This window comes from Megascapheus bottae, unplaced genomic scaffold (assembly GCF_031878675.1).
Source record: "Megascapheus bottae isolate mThoBot1 unplaced genomic scaffold, mThoBot2.hap1 HAP1_SCAFFOLD_467, whole genome shotgun sequence".
NCBI lineage: Eukaryota > Metazoa > Chordata > Mammalia > Rodentia > Geomyidae > Megascapheus > Megascapheus bottae.
This window is the reverse complement of record NW_028327351.1, coordinates 15311-32731: the sequence shown is the minus strand read 5'-3', so window position 1 is coordinate 32731 and position 17421 is coordinate 15311. Positions and strand designations below refer to the sequence as shown.

General features: G+C 45.1%; 1 long non-coding RNA gene across 2 annotated transcripts; it reads left to right on the top strand.

Moving 5' to 3' along the window:
• Positions 1-7750: 7750 nt before the first annotated feature.
• LOC150040016 (uncharacterized) lies at positions 7751-12359 on the top strand. Of its 2 annotated transcripts, none has more exons than XR_016534115.1 (4): positions 7751-7841; positions 10335-10486; positions 11066-11202; positions 12114-12359. It is a non-coding gene; the product is annotated as an uncharacterized LOC150040016 (long non-coding RNA). The 2 variants fall into 2 exon arrangements; XR_016534116.1 differs by having other exon boundaries at positions 10335-10490.
• Positions 12360-17421: the final 5062 nt, after the last annotated feature.

The window sequence follows — 17421 nt, the reverse complement described above, 5'->3', positions numbered from 1 at the left end:
ATTCCCCTCATTGTTCTGTGGGGCCTTGGGCCTTTAAGGGGTGAAGGATAATAATGTTGTGAACTTACAGAAAGTCTGACCAATCCCCCCAAAATACTCTTCACAGCCTCAAGAATGTAGAAAGTTGAGCAAAACTTCTTATGTGTTTGAAAAGCATTTTCCAGGTCAGCTAGAAAGCAGCAGAAACTTTGTTATGGCAAAGTTATGAAAGTAAGCAAAATATATTAGCATCAGTATTTGGTCAATATTCACCACCATTCTTGATGCCTGTGCAGAATTTAATCATAGGATTTAAATAAAGACTGGTATTTCCATATCATAATTGACTTCCTGCAATTGTAAGAGCATTGAAAATCAAAAAGGATTATTTGAATCAGATGAATAAAGTGAAGTTACAATGAATGGGAGACTATATTTTATTATTTTACATGCAATGTGTTCATTAAAATGTATTTCATGCTTTTTAAAATGTTTTGTGCTTATAAAGGTGATGTATAGAGGGGCTAAGGTTACGTAAGTTGGGTGACGAGTGTATTTCTTTTTGGACAATGTCAACCCTTCTCTCATTCTCAATGTTTCCCTCCCATCTCCACCCACAAGTTGTCTAGTTCACTTTCAGCACAGTGTCTAGGGAGTGTCACTGCTGCATTTGTTCACCCTTGGTCCCTCCATTTCTATGCCCTCCTTACCCTCTCAAAGACAGGTAAATGAACAAAAGAGACAAAAAGGAAAAAAAAGCAACAAGGCAAAAAGCTTCTTGATTTCATTTCCTGGTGGCAATTTTGATAAATATTATTTTATATGATCAGAAACACAGATGTGCCTTTGTGTTCGTCCCCTAAGAGTATCCTCCTCTGGTCTCACTGTGTGTGAGTGTCTAGTCCCAGTGTATTTTAGATCTAGCTTCCCCATATGAGAGAAAACATGCCCCATTTGTCTCTCTGAGCTTGGCTTACCTCTCTTAACATGAATTATTTGTTGTAGGTCCATCCATTTCCCTGCAAATGACATATTATTCTTTCTAATGGCTGTGTTAAATTCTGTTGTGTATAGGTACCACATTTTTTGGATCCACTCATCTATTGTAAAACATCTGGGCTGTTTCCATAACTTAGCTGCTGTGAATAGTACAGAAATGAACATTTATCTGTAAGTGTCTTTAATGTATCCTGACTCATGATAATCTTAGGGAGACACTCAGGATTGATATGGCTGGGTTGTAGGGAAAATCTGTTACATTTTTTTGCGGAACCTCTAGACCACTGTCCAGAGTGGTGGTAATAATTTACATCCCCACCAATAGTGCAATAGGGTTTCTCTTCCTCAACATTCCTGCCAACATTTGTTGTTGTTCAAGTTTTTTACATAAAAAATATCTTATTCTGAATTATACAAATGAAAAGAACCATGCAAGTATTGTTCATAACATCTGATGTCATATTTTAAGTATAATACACTTTATATGTTCAGTCAACAGTGTATCATTTATCTTTACTGATGTTAATGTCCAAGTTGTCAAAATGATTACAATCATGTTAATATTTAACAGAACTGTGATGTCTTGTAATACTTGGACACCAAGAAACATTCAAAGCATCGTTACAGCTTTGACTCATCAAGGGAAATTCAGGAAATTGTTTTGAGTGTTTGAGTGGAAGAAAATAAGTCTAGTTGAGGGGCCAGGGGCATGACATAGTGGTAGAGTGCTTGCCAAGCATGCACAAAGGCCTGGGTTTGATTCCTTGGCATCATATACACAGGAAAAAAGAAAAAAAACAGAAATGGTGCTGTTGCTTAAGTGGTAGAGCACTAGCCTTGACAAAGCCCAAGGAGAGTGCCCAGGCCTTGAGTTAAAGCCCCAGGACTGGCAAAAAAAAAAAAGAAAAAGAAAAGAAAGAAAGAGAGAGAGAGAGGGTGGGGGGAGAAAACCCCACTTGAAAACAAATAGTTTTCATTTCATGAAATCAATGCACACGTTTTATCAAACATCTGTTCCGTTGGCATTTTCAAGTTTTTAAGAGGCTACCGGGTCATATCTTTCTCTACTTTTGCTTTGTTTTCCCCCTTCCTTTCTCTCACTTTGCCACCCAAGTCAGAGGTGCTGCCAAATGTGGTGTCAGCCAGCTGATGCATGATCTTGACAGGAGAGGGTTTCCTGTTACCACAGTGTCTGGGTTTGACCGGAACTATGGTGCCATTACCTAATCAAGTTTTCCCTATGCAGAGAGTCCATGTCTCTTCTGCAGAATGATGCCTGTCCTATGTCACGGCCACCTGTGACTGTTTCTGCTCTTGGGTGGGGCACAACTATCCCATCTTGGGCTATACATGGGCTTTTACTTGGTGTCTTCGGTTAGTAATTGATTAATGATGTCTGAACTTGTGCAGAAAGGGAATCTGAAAGTTTCCATGTTGGAAACCACTGTTCCAGCTGTCAAAAGCTGCCTCCAGAAAACAGAAGATCCCATGTGATCATGTTATATAGGAGAAACCACAGGCTGCACATATCAGCCACAGGCCCATTACACACTGTACCTGGGAATAATTTGGGGGCAATCAATAGTTCGTTGTCACAGAAGGTGTCTAGATTCTGCTTATCTCTACACTTAATTGTAAGCCAAGGTCACTAGACTTGACACTGCTTCCTGTGTCTAACAAAATGCTGTCTAGTTTCAGCACAGTATTTTCCTATGCCCTTCTCACGGCAGTACCGCCAGCCATAATGAGCTACAGAAATACTATCCCAGAAACTTCCACCACGGCATGGGGAGATGGGAGTCTTCAGGACTCCACTTTCCTTTGGTGAGAAATATTTTCCCTGTGTTTCAATTCTATAGATCAACTTGGTCACATTCGAGTGCTCCAACTATTTCCTGATGCTTCCTTCCAATGGAAGGTGGGAAAGGGATTCTGCTCTAACTTTGTCAAGCTTTTCAGTGTCTCCATGGTCTTCATGATTTTGTAGTGGGCCATTTTGAGTTTAAGGACCACTTTTTTTTCCCTATAGTCTGGAGGATCCTGGATTTCTCCTTGTCTGAAGATGTGTTCTTGGGTTCCTGCCTCGTCCCCTTCTATCTTCATTCCTAGCAAATCCTCCATATCAACACCATAGATAAAGGTCAGGAAAATGAAAATTCCATAGAACATTTAAGTTGCATGCTTTACATTTTGGAGTCATTCCAATTATAGCAGTAATGAAGGGCTTTGCAGATTGGTTGAAGATCGTTTTGTAACAATGATAGCTTGGTGGTTCTATGCTAATGTTGCCAATCATAATTACTAACATTAAGTTTGGATGCAACAAAACAACTGACTGTTAGCCAATTTCTAACGCGTTTTGGTTTTCCTTAGCATTGTGATTATGGCTATTCTTAGTTATTTGTCATTTCAGTTATGATTCTTCTCTGGAGTGTCTTGTCAGAATCACAGTGGATGCCTCTAGAAAGTACTTCTTTGGAAACAGTTATCCTTTCAAGTAATCTCATTTATTAGGTTTGTTTGTAGTGTCCTTATACAGCTCTCTAAGTGTTGTCTGTTGACATTCAGCAAATGCACAGCTTCTACCAACAGCAGCAGAGCAACATTTTTGACCTGTTCAGATATCACCTGTAGAGCAGACATCATTAGATGTGCTTCAGGTAAGCTCAGGCTAAGAGATTCTTCTTCTAAGCCTCTTTGTTGCTCAAATTTGGCCAAAACCAAAGCAAAGTCTTCCCGGCAGATTGTCACGTGACCAGTGTGTCCTTCCTCTGTGTCAGAGGATCACAGAAGAGCAATGAGGACATGTTTTCCTGGCAATGAGGAAAGACCCACTAGGACAAAACTCATCCCAATGTGGAGGGAGGGTGGGAGAGGGGAGTATCAGGAAAGGCATCCTCAGGCTGGCTAACCAGTGGATATCTTCAGAGGACACCATTTAGAGACAGATAATTTGCCCAAGAACTCTTATACAGTTATCTGACTTCCTAGTAGAGTCACTGATGCCAGCCCTTCCCATGTCACTAAGGCTGAGTTGCTATCAAGCATTGTTTCGTAAGTATGACTGCCTGGTGCTAAAGCCAAAGCCCATGTTGTATATGTGGTCTCCCCTGCAGCTGGCCCAGGCCTCCCACCTTGCCTCTCCAGCATCTGCTGTTCCTGTAGCACCAGGAGAAACCCAGATGGCCTCCCAGTGTCTAGGCATCGACAGGCTCTTAGAAACAAGAGGGCTGTCCAACAGATCCCTCTGTTCATATGCCTAGGACTGGGCACAGGGGCACGTGTGACAACTGGGTCTTCCTCCTTGGTCTATGAACACTTGTCCCTAGAGGTGCCCTAGACTCTGTAGCACACATCAATCCCCTAGCAGCCATGATTCTGCAGAACAAGAAGGCTTTTCTTAGCCCCACTGCCACCCAGGGGTTACCTGTAAAACTATTTGGAGGGCTGGTGGATTAGGGGTGGGGAGGAGGGGGAGATGCAGTCTAACATTCCCAAGTGAACCCACCAGGCCTCTGAACCTTGATAATCATCTCTCCAGGATGGATCTCATGGGGAAGCTCCTGCCCATGGGTTTCCTGATTCATCTTCCTCAGGACCTTCTGTTTCTCTCTTACTTTTCCTTACTGGACTGTGCATCCTTTGTTTTCTCACTGTGCCTTTCCTCTTATTTCCAGGCCTCACAAGCACAGATGATGTTACAGCATTGATTGCAAGCAGTGCCCTCCAGTGAGTGGCCCTGTGCCCCTCACCCACCTGACCACGGCTCTGTATAGTCTTATTCCAGAGCTCCCTTAGGACCTGCCATGGCCTCCCAGACTCCCCCAAAACCCTCTGCCAGAACAACAAATAAACAGGCAGGGACATCTCTACAGCCCTGCCCAGCTTGAAGCAGTTCCAAGAAGATGAGACCTCCGCCCCACTTGAACCAGCACTAGTTTTGTTGTTCTGTCAGGGAGTTGGGGTTATGGAGAAAAGTCCCTTTTGTGGGGCAGCAAAGGGCATGGTAGAAATAAAATGCCAAGGACCAGGTGGGATGAGGAAGTAAGGGCTGAGCAGGCGACACATTCCTACTCCTGAGCAGCTCAAAACAGGTCCAAAGAAGAAAGAAGCCATCCCAGAATGCTTAGTGACTGCGGTGAAAATCTATCTCCGGCCTCATTAGGGCAGCTGGGATGTTTCTTTTGTTAGGCTGCTCACAGCCTTCATAGCAGAGGTCTCAATAAACCTTGCTTTTTCTATTATGCCATCTCCAGAAATAATTTTTTAACCAAAATCTATGATATTCCCATCTCTCTGTACCCTACACAGCTTCCTGAAAGCCACCCTCCTGATAGCTCTCCACCTCCTGGACATAAGTCCCATGTGTCTGGCGTCTACCCAGTTCTCTGACCTCTCCCTGCTTCTCTGACTACCACACACCTCCCACAAATCCTCCCAGTTTCCTGACCCCTCCTCCCCTCCATGTCTCTACCTACCTAAGTCCTCTCAACCTTACAGAATCTGCGCCCTCTCTTTCATCCCCTCCATCTCCACACCTCCTTTGTACCTCACTGACCTTCCTCACTTTCCTGATCAATACCCATCTTCTTGACCCTGTTCCCTTTTTGAGTGCCCCACTTCACCCCACTCTCCTCCTGAGCCCTGTCATCCTGTGCCTACTTCCCTCACACCTTCCCAAAGTCCTTAATTCCTCTCTAGCTCCCTGACCTCCTTGACCTGTGGGTCTTTTCCTGGCCTCCCTGAGATCTAAATGTGATAAAAATGGGGAAAGAGTACACTTTCCCAGAGTGGGAATGTCTGTTCCTGTTGCAATCCTGTGTGGATATGAGACCTCAACTTCTTTAGCCTTTCCGCTTGGACTCAACACCCTTCACTCCAGGGAGCTGGAGAGACTTCAGCCATGGACCTGTGCATCCTCATTGGTTGCCCTTTAATGGAGGTGTCCAGGTTTTGAGACTGCGCAGTTAACAGGTCTGTCTCTAGCAGATATATGACCAAACTGAATGATGCAGTCACTAGTTATGTAAATAAATCTAGTAAATTTCCTCCCAATTCTCTTTTTTATTCTTCTACAAACTTTAATACACCAGGGAGCCTCCAAGCTGATAACCAGGGAGGGAGATTGAGGACAGATTAAGGGCTCCATCGTCAGCAGCCAGACATAGCTCATGGGGTTCAGTCAGCAGTGAGAAGGCCCCTGGCACTTGTATGACCCATATGTCATTCTTCAGAGAAGCATTGTTTGTTCCAGACATTTCCAGATGTCAGAGATTCAGAGAAGGGTCCTCTGATACTCAAAGAAGAGTGTTAGAATAAAGAGCTTGCAGCTCCGGTGGGCAGGATGGTGGGCAGATGCATGGGTGTGGGTAGGGTACCCTATCTGCTATCGTTAGAATATTGCAGCAATGTAAGGTTTTATAGAACAAATGGAGGGTGTGGTTGACCCAGACAGACAAGCTTACCACCTCAATGTCACCTCAGCATACTCATACTCAGCATAGGCCTCCAGCAATTGGGCATGATGGTTGAATGGCTCCCCTCTAGGAGATACCAATTAAGCACAGATTTCCACCCCCCTCAGATATCTTGTACTGGATTTTTGGACTCAGGGACTTGTGCTTGCTAGTCAGGCACTCTATCATTTGAACCACACTCCCAGATCATTTTTTTTACCTCAGTTATTTTTCAGATAGTGTCTCTCTTTTTATTATATTTTTATTGTAATGTACAGAAGAGTTATGGTTATATTTGCCAGATAGAAGGTGCATTACTTCTCACACATTGACACCCCTTATCATGTTTGATCAAGATGACTCAGAGGGATGGTGGGAGCAAAGAAGGTAGGCAGGAGTCAAATGTGTGAAGATGGTCAGAGAAGTGGGGAGATGTCAGAGAGGTTGAAAGGGGGAAGGGTTCAGAGAATTTGGTAGGAATGGCAGGTGGTGGGTAGAGATATGAGAGGTTCAGTATGTGGGTAAGGGTCAGAGAAGTGGGTAAGGGCATGGAAGTTGGGTAGCTTAACTATTTCGTTTTTCCACATGGACTTACTTGCTGTATCTGCCTTTATTAGCCCATTTTTTTCTGGTCTCTTGGACAAAGGAACATTTCTAAATATGAATGTCAACAAAGTTTTATGACTGTGTAATGCATTGCAACATTATACAAAGAAACAGGCCCAAGGCTGGGTGTTTGGCCTAGTGGTAGAGTGCTTGCCTAGCATGCACGAGACCCAGGTTTGATTCCTCAGTACCATATATATATAGAAAAACCTGGAAATGGTGCTGTGGCTCAAGTGACAGAACTCTGGCTTTGAGAAAGCCCAAGGACACTGTTCAGGCCCTGAATTCAAGCCCCAGGCCTGGCAAAAAAAAAAAAAAGAAGGAAACTGGGTTCAATCCCAAATCCTATCTTCACACTGCAAGTGGTGCCTGGGAAGGGGCAAACTCCCACGAATACTGTGGTGAACAGAGGATAGTACGGTGCCAGATATGGATACAATCAGGCATACCAAGGAAAGAAGACAATTAACCCTGCTCACTCATGCATCACAAGATTCTTTACCAAGAAGCAGAGCCCAGGCCACCTTGGAGAAGGAGGTCATGTGACCTGACCCATTAGCCAGGATTATCTTCTCTGCCCAGTGTGATTGGCTAAGACCTAGGCATATGACCAATCACATCTCATAGATCAGAACTGTTTTAGAACCCTTCTGAGGCAGTTGCTGAGGCAGTTTGCCCATCTTGCAGTTGCTGACAGTTAGGGCCATTCTGTAACTTGAGAGGCAGAGCCCAGCACAGAGGGCAGTAAGCAGAGCCATGAGGCCAGGAAGGTAACCTCTGGTACCATCATCTAACACTCAGGTACAGCCATGCCTGGCACAGTTGCCATTAGATTCCTAAGTCTTTTTTTTTTAAATTGCAGCATCGGAGATGAAACTGTACACCTTGAGCTTATTAGGCTAGTGCTTTACCACTTGTCCCGGCTCTCAAATAGCCATGTCCAGCAAACTTAGTTTTTATTGATTCTCCCCACATTGTTTGGTGGTTTGAGCCACTTTGCCTTGGGTTTCATTCCAGTAGCCAGCCAAGGTCAGCCTGTTCCTCCAGCAGCATGGATTTAGGCCCTGGTCACAGGGCATCCTGGTCACTCAATGAAGTACAGGACTCCCAGCACGTGTGCCCACAGGGCTCTAATGTTGGAGGATTTGAGAAATGTCCTTGTGGGAGGCGAGGCCACCTCACCCAAGTTTCCCCGAATGCAGATAAGGAAACAACTGGGACTCGCCAGCAGAACAGGAGGAGGAGCTGGGTCAGAAAGAGGGATGAAAGATCTAGAGGTGGCAACGGGAAAGACACATGTAGACACACTGGATGGAGAAGGGAGACATTCATCCCTGAACCCTTCTCAGCTGGCATTTGTTGTCATGTTGAACATGGGGCCAGTAAACCGAAAATATGAGTGGCCCTTATGAGCGGTAGCATTTGAGCCTTTATTGAGGCACGTACCAGAATGACAGTCCCATTTGTCAAATGAAGAAACTGAGGCACAGAGGGGTCAACTACTGGGGGTTAGAATTTCAACAAATTCACTTTGGAGAGAAAAATGGAGAAGGAATAGTGAATAGACTGAAAAACACTGATCACATCTAGACAAAGGCGAGTCAGATGTGGTGGTACATGCCTGGAATGCCAGCTATGCTGAAGGCAGAGACTGGGAGAGTCAACATTGAAGACAACCTAGAGAAAAAAGCGAAACCTCAACAAACTAGGTAAGTAGAGTTGTGCACCTCTGTAAACCCAGCTACATGGAAGGATGAGTAGGAGGATCATGGCTCTCGGCCAGGATGAGAGAAAAAATCATGAAAAAAGCACACAAAAGAATGTGTGTGACAACACAATTGTGTCGTGGCTCAAGTAATATTGCACTTGCTCGCCAAGGGTAAAGCCCTGAATTTAAACCCCAATACTGCCAAAATTAAGACAATGTCACAAAGATGTGTACAAAGTTACATCTTAGTACAAAAGTTAATGAGCTATTCCAAAAGTTATAAGCAAAGCCATGAAACTAGTAAGTGGAAAACTTCCATAGCCAGATGGGGAAAAAAAAATCACCAGAGGCCGAGAGTTTGGCCTAGTGGTAGAGAACTTGCCTAGCATGCACAAAGACCCAGGTTTGATTCTTCTGTACCACAATTTAGAAAAAGCTGTGGCTCAAGTGGTAGAGCCCTAGCCTTGAGAAATCCCAAGGACAGTGCTTAGACCCTGAGTTCAAGCCCCAGGACTGGAAATCAACAGAAAAAGGAATGATAGCTTTCAAAAGTGACAGGAAGCTGGGCATGGTGGCTTAAGCCTGTAATCCTAGTTATTCAAGAGGCTGAGATCTGAGGATAGCGGTTCAAAGTCAGACCAGGCAAGGCACTACAAAGCTGTGAGACTCTTAGCTCTAATTAGTCTCTAGAAAACAGATAGTGGGGCTGTGGCTCAAGGGTAGGGCGGTAGTCTTGAGCTGAAGAACTCAGGGCCAGCACCCAGGCCCACAGTTCAAGCCCCACGACCCACATATACACACACAAAGAAAAAAAGTGATAGGAATTCATTAAGAGAAGCTCGCTTTATTTTCTGTTTCTGAGAACTGGGACTTTATCTGAGTAGAAAGAATAGATGACAAACCTGTGTGTGTGTGTGTGTGTGTGTGTGTGTGTGTGTGTGTGTGTGTGTGTGTGTGTGTGTGTATGCCAGTACTAGGGCTTGAATTCAGGGCTTCACATTCTCATTCTTGCTTAGCTTTTTCACTTAAGGTTGGTGGTGGTCTACCACTTAAGCCACACCTCCTCTTTCAGCTTTTTGCTGTCTCATTGACCATGAGTCTTACTGACTTTCATGCCTGGGCTGGCTTTGTACCTCAGTCCTCAGCTCTCGGCCTCATGAGTAGCTAGGATTACAGGTGTGAACCACCAGTGCCTCCTAGTGGAGATTTTTTAAATTATTTTTTTCCTCCTTTAGGGTTTATTTTTTTGTTTTTGTTTTTCTAAGACCTTGGGGTAGATCATTATATATACATATATATATATATATATATATAATTTTTTTTGCCAGTCCTGGGGCTTGAACTCAAGGCCTGAGTACTGTCCTTGGGCTTTCTCAAGGCTAGCACTCTTATCATAGCACCATGCCTGGCTTTTTCTATGTATGTGGACTGAGGACTTGAACCCAGGGCTTCATGCATGCTAGGCAAGTACTCTACCACTAGGCCACACTCTCAGCCCCTTTGATATTTTTTTCAGGTAGATACTTCGAGTTACATATGTCCCTTTTCTAACCACTTTTAATTTTCAATTTTTCTGGTGCTGTTAGGTGGTGGTGATGACATATTCTTATGGTGACAAACCAGAACCTTGTCTACTGAGGAAGAACTCAAAAAACACTACAGGGTCCTGTAGACTAAAGGAAAGAGAAAATGGCCCACGGTAGACTGAACGACAATGAGGTGGTGTATGAAATCCTGAGCAAGTGAGAGCATACCTTCATCTCCTGTGAGGCAATGTTGAAATCCTTACACTACCCAGATATCAAGAGGTTATTTTATGTCACTGAAATAACTGAGATGATCCAAATTGTGTTGGAAGACATTGGGCTGAGTGATTGTTAAAGTCACCACACGGAGTGCTACCTCCTGGGGGCAGGTTCGTCCAGGCCTGAATAGTTTACCTGCAGTATAGCCATGTGGGGTGTGGGGGGGGGGTGGGACTGAGATGTGAAGCAGGAGAATATCCTGCAGCCACAATCTGAGGGTTGACTTTGGCCTGAGTTTTGTTTTTTGTTTGTTTGTTTTTTGCCAGTCCTGGGCCTTGAACTCAGAGCCTTGAACTCACTGTCCTTAGGCTTTCTCAAGATTAGAGCCCTACCACTTGAACCACAACACCACTTCCAGCTTTTTTTTCCCCCCTGTGTCTGTGGTACCAGGGAATCAAACCTGGGTCTTCATGCATGCTAGAAAAGCACTCTTATCACTAGACCAAACTCCCGGCCCCCAAGTTTCTATTTTACAGGTAGACAAACACTCAATATCCTAATATTGTTGGCAGCACGTTGCTCCTGGCCCCAGACTGTCGGTGAGAGAGCTCTTTTCTTAGCTGGATCTGGAGCCCCTGCAGCTAAGGCACAGTCTACCTGATGACCTCTAAGCCCAGGGGTGGATTAATGGCCAGAGTGACAAAAGCAGGTTGGTATGGTAGGCAGTTCTGTTTCTGCAGTTTATTTTCTCTTGGCTGTCATTAAGGGACTGAATATATATATATGTTATATATATACTTATATATATATATATAGAGAGAGAGAGAGAGAGAGAGAGTATGGTTTGCAAAGCCAAGTTTAGATCTCTCCATATGCCATGAAATGGCTAAATTATTTTATTCAAAATAAACACCAGGAAGCTGGTACTTGAAATTTGGTGGGGTGGGGTCAAAGGGAGGAGGGTAGAAAGAAGAGAAGTGAGGGAGAGTGCAGTCAAGAATTCAATGCATTATCCTACAACATCAAGAAAAATGAGAGAAGGAGGTGGGTTGAGAGTGTCTAAAGAGGTGACATTGTTCAAGGTACAGTGTATTCATAAACTATTTTGCTTAATGGCAGCTCCTTTGTAGAGCTACTTCAAGATAGTAAAGTAGGGCTGAGGGTGTGGCCTAGGGGTAGAGTGTGTGCTTAGCATACACAAAACCCTGGGTTTAATTCCGCAGGACCACAAACACAGAAAAGGCCAGAAGTGGTGCTATGGCTCAAGTGGTAGAGTGCTCGCCTTAGAAAAGCCCAGGGACAGTGCCCAGGCCCTGAGTTCAAGCCCCAGGACTGGCAAAAAATAATAATAATAATAAAGAGAAGTACAATGCTATCCAGAGGCTGGAAGGGGGAAGAGATTGATTGGGAGGGATAAGTTGTAGGTCAAAGGAAATGAGTTTCAGACAGGAGGAATCATTGACTGTAGTCAAGAACAATGTCCCTTTTGTTTATTTTTAAGTCACAGAGACAATTATATGTGTCTCTGCATTTTAGTGATGAATGAAAGAACCTTGTGCTCTGAAGTTCCTGACTCCCCAATGTGTGGGTTTTGTTAAATATGTCCTCAAACACCCGCAGGAGGAAGGCAAACATGAAATTCACACTGCAGTGTGCCCAGCGTGTCCGAGGCCTCCCTGCAGCTGATGGTGTAGATGAGACTCTCTAGATCCTCCATGTACAATTCTTGTCCAGTACACTGGCAAACCTGCCAGCCTCTCAAGTCTTCCAGTGCAGAGGTGAGCTGAGCCAAGCTGAGGCTGTCGACGTTACCTGGACTTGAGAAACCCTTCTGCCCTACCCAGGGGAAAAGCCAGAGATGGACATTTCTGGGACACTCCACCTGAGTTTTTTTTGTACTACTCTGCATGTTTATTGGGAAGGTAATTGGTCCTCCTCAAAGGGGTGGGGCAGACCTGTGACATCACTTCTTGTCACTAGGGAGACTGGTCTGCTTGGTCCGAGACAAGCTAGCCAGATGGAGCATGCAGCTCCCAGGTGCCAGCAAGACCTCTGTGTCAGACCCCCTCTGGCCATTTACTTTCAGAGGCCTCAAAGGCAGCAGGAGAGGATGTGGTTGGATTGCGTGTGGGAGAGGGCTGGATTGCAATGGTGGGCAGAGCTGGAGAGGCACAGCTGGGCACTGTCCCCCCCCCTCGCCATAGTGCCGTATTTCTTTTCTCCCTGAGGCTGCTCACTCACTGTCTGCCTTCCTCATTCCCATAAAGGCAAACTCTTGCTGGATCCAAACACTGGATCCCAGGCTCCACAGCATCCAACAATGACTAAGGTCCGGGCCCAGGGCCCATGCCCCACTTACGGCAGTTCTTTTAACTTAGCATGGCTGTGAGGGTGGCATGTCAGACCCGGCTACAGAGAGAAACTGAGACTCCAAGGGCCAAAAGATGTCAGAAGGGTATCTCAGGGAGATAGACTGAAGGAGAAAATTGCTGTCCTCAAACAGCAGAGTCTGAAAGGTTGAAGAACAGTGGACAACTAATGCAAAAAGGGGAAGCGGTTCCTGGTGACAGCCCAGCTTGTAGGCTTTCATTTATTCATTCACTCATCCATTCATTCATTTCCATATTCATTCACTTGCTCATTAGATCAAACCTTTTGAAGCACCTAAACTTAGGACTGTCCAGAGAGACCAGTGGTCTTGGACAGAGGACCTCTGGCCTCCTCTCAAGCAGTCAGCTTCACAATGGCTTGATCCAGTGCCCGAACCTTCCTGAAAACGGTCACCTTCTTAGTTACCTGTGTCCCTCTCAAAACCATTTGTTATTCTTTTATGTTCTCTTTTAGTAGTACTGAGGTTTGTAAGTCAGGGCCTCCCACTTTCTAGACAGGTGCTATACCACTTGATTCACACTGCCGAAGCTCTTTTTTTGGGCATTGGAGTGAGAAGGCAGGACCGTAGTGCAAAAAATTTTCCACCATCAGCGGAGAGTCACAGCTCTCAGGGCCGAGCCATCAGCAGCAAGGGCGGTGGGGGGGTGGAATCTAGCATTTGTGTGAGTGGTCATTTCAGGCATGTCCAGAATCCAGAGCTCCAAGGAAGGGGCTTCTGAGACTCAGAGTCAGGTGTTCAAGTTCAGATGATAGGGCTGCAGCTCAGGTGGGCAAAATGGTGGGCGGATGCTCAGACCAGAAGAGGCACACTAGCTTAGCCTCCTGGGAGCCCAGCACCTGCTGCAGCAACCAGGCTACGATTAGGGAATGTCTTCAGGGAATGTCTTCTTTTCCACAGGTGTTCTGAACTTCCTCCTACTTATTATGTTGGTATTACTGTGTTTTACACTGAAGCCCTCACTTTTGTTAAGCGGGCACTCTATTACTACTGCCACTTGAGCTACATACACCTCTGGGGCATTTTGCTTTAGTTATTTTTCAGGTGAGTTCTGCCCCCACCCCTTTTTCTTTTTGCTCAAGGTCACCTTAAACCAGAATTGTCCTGCCCATGCTGTTCAAGTACCTGAGATGAAAGGTGTGCCCCGCCATGTCTGACTTATTAGTGGTTGAGATTGAGTCTCTTAGATTGCCATAGACCATGACCCTGCTGGTCTCAGATTACAAGAGTGAACTAGCCCACTGGGTCAGTTACTGTTAATAAGTAGATTTGAAAGTGGAATGCTGGCCAACAACCACTATGCAGGTTGTCCCCCTTCCCCACCCTCTCCTTCCAACCAATTGGATGGGACGGGTCACTTCTGTCCCCTGGGAGATGCTGCCTCCTCCCCCTTAAACTAGGTATTCATCTAGGACACAGGCTCCTGGCTGTAGAGAGGACTTTTGACCCACCAACGGACTAGCAGAATACTTGTTTCCTTTTCTTCCAGGTTCCTAAGATACAGTGACCCCTTTGAAGGCCCCTCACTGGCTGGCAAGCAGCCCCTTTCTGTTTAGTCTCAATATTTCAAAACAGAAAAACCATGACCATTGTACACATCCTTTCATTTGGTGGCTACATATAGCGAACCTCAACTCTAGCCATTCTCTTCTACCTGAACTCAGTGTGGTCAGGCCAAGCTAGAATCATTAAGTTGGTGCCACCTCAGCCCAATGCATTCTGTCCTGGGTCAGGCCAGCTGCGTCCACCTCCGTGGGGTGACCGGTGTTACTACTCACTCTCCACGCCTCTCCACAGACGCTGCTCCCTCTTCCAGGTTGAATCATCCATGTGTCACTTTCTATAATGTAGCCTATACTGGTGGAGCCCTTTAACTCAGGGCCTGGGGTGCTATCCCTTAGTTTTTTTGGCCCAAGGCTGGTGCTCTACCACTTGAGCCAAAGTTCTACTTTCTGAAAGTGCTTCTTTAGTTTCTGGAGTCTTGAGCGTCTTTCAGTCATAGAATCACAATCTTATAAGCATGGGAGTGATGTATGCCCTCTTTATTTTCTATTTATATCCCTTTATTTCTTTTGTTTCCCTCTATTTTTATTGAGGGTTCTGGCATATGCATTTGAGGAAATTAGCCTACTTTTCTTTCTCTTTCAGCATGTCCTTATGTGTTTTGGATATCAGGATAAGGATAATATTTTCTTTATAGGAGGAGTTTAGAAATGTTCCTGTCCTCTGAATTTTAGGGAACAGTTTACAGAGCATTGGTATTCTTTTTTTTTTTTAAGTTTGGCACAATAATATATTCCTCTGCTTGGTAGTCCATATCCAGTACTGCTGCATCATTGTTCTGTTTCATTTTCTAAAGAAAAAAACCCTTCCTGGTTTAACACTGGTAAGTCATATATGTCTACAAATTTATACATTTCTTCTAGATTTTGCAATTCATTGCAGTTTAAGTATTTTTTAAGTACCCTGAGGAGCGAGCGACCTGATTTCAGTGGTATTCTTTTCTTTTTTTCAGTCCTGGGGTTGAACTCAGGGCCTAGGCACTGTCTCTGAACATTTTTGCTCAAGATGAACTCTCTACCATTTGAGCCATAGATCCACTTCAGGTTTTTTTTTCTTTTTGCTAATCATAGATAAGAATTGCATGGACTTTCTTGATTTGAGCGGGCTTTGAACTATGATCCTCAGATCTCAGCCTCCCAAGTAGCTAGGATTACAGGAGTGAGCCACTGACACCCAGCTTCAGTGGTCTTTATAATACCTGCTTTTTATTTTTGCCAGTCCTCGGGCTTGAACTCAGGGCTAAGCACTGTCCTTGGGCTTTCTCAAGGCTAGCACTCTACCACTTGAGCCACAGCACCATTTTCACCTTTTTTTGTGTATGTGGCACTGAGGAATCAAACCCTGGTCTTTGTGCATGCTAGGCAAGCATTATACCACTAGGCCAAATTCTCAGAGCCTATAATATCATTTTATTCTCTCATTTTATTAATTGCATCATCCTTTTGTTAATTTAGCCACACAATATCCTTTGTATTGTTTTTATATTTTCTATTTCATTAATTTCTTTTTTTTTTTGTCAGTCCTGGGCTTGAGCTCAGGGCCTGAGCACTGTCCTTGGACTTTCTCAAGGCTAGAGCTCTACCACTTGAGCCTCAGCACCACTTCTGGCTTTTTTTCTATGTATGTGGTACCGAGGAATTGAACCCAGGTCTTCATGCATGCTAGGCAAGCACTTTAACCACTAGGCCAAACTCCCGGCCCCTTCATTAATTTCAATTCTGATCTTTACTATTCTTTTCCTTCTGCTTTGAGAATTGGTTTGTCCTTGTTTTCTAAGATACTTAGATGAGTCATTAGGTAATTTATTAGGTCTTCTTCTTCCTCCTCCTCCTCCTCCTCCTCCTCCTCTTCTTCTTCTTCTTCTTCTTCTTCTTCTTCTTCTTCTTCTTCTTCTTCTTCTTCTTCTTCTTCTCCTTCTCCTTCTCCTTCTTCTCCTCCTTCTCCTTCTCCTCCTTCTCCTTCTCCTTCTCCTTCTCCTCCTTCTCCTTCTCCTTCTCCTTCTCCTCCTTCTCCTTCTCCTCCTCCTCCTCCTCCTCCTCCTCCTCCTCCTCCTCCTCCTCCCCCTCCTCCTCCTCCTCCTCCCCCTCCTCCTCTCCTCCTCCTCCTGCTTCTGCTTCTTTTTGTGGGTCATGGGCTTAAACTCGGCCTGGGCACTGTCCCTTAGCTCTTCAGCTCAAGGCTACCGCCCTGCCCCCTGAGCCATGCCCCATTTCCTGTTTTCTAGAGTTTAATTGGAGATAAGAGTCTAAAGTCCTTTTGTGCCCGGGCTGGCTTTGAACCTTGAACCTCAGATCTCAGCCCCCTGAGTAGCTAGGATTACAGATATGAGCCACCACACCCAGCTTTTAGGTCTTCTTCTATGGGACAATAGTTTGAACTTAGGGCTTTATGGCTTGCAAGTGTTCAGACAAGTACGTGCCCCCAGTCTGGTGTGTGTGTGTGTGTGTGTGTGTGTGTGTGTGTGTGTGTGTGTGTGTGTGTGTGTGTGTGTGCTGGTCCTAGGGCTTGAACTCAGGGCCTCTCTTTCTCAAGTCTACAGTCTACTGATCCACCACAGCTCCATTTCTGACTTTTTTGGTAACTAATTAGAGAAAAGTGTCTCATGAATTTTTCTGCCTGGGCTGAGTGTGAGTGTGTGGGTCATGGGGTTTGAAATCTGGGCCTGGGCACTGTCCCTGAGCTCTTCAGCTCAAGGCTACCACTGGGCCTGGGCACTGTCCCTGAGCTCTTCAGCTCAAGGCTACCCCCTACCCCTTGAGCAACAGCCCCACTTCCTGTTATTCTTAGTGATTAATTAGAGATAAGAGTCTCTCATTCTTTAGTGCTCGGGCTGTCTTTGAACCACGATCCTCAGAGCTCAGCCTCCTAGTTAGGATTACAGGCGTGAGCCACCGTGCCCGGCTCTGGGCTGGTTTTGGACCATGATCCTGAGTAGCTAGAATTACAGGCATGAGCCACTGGCTTCCCCTCCCCAGT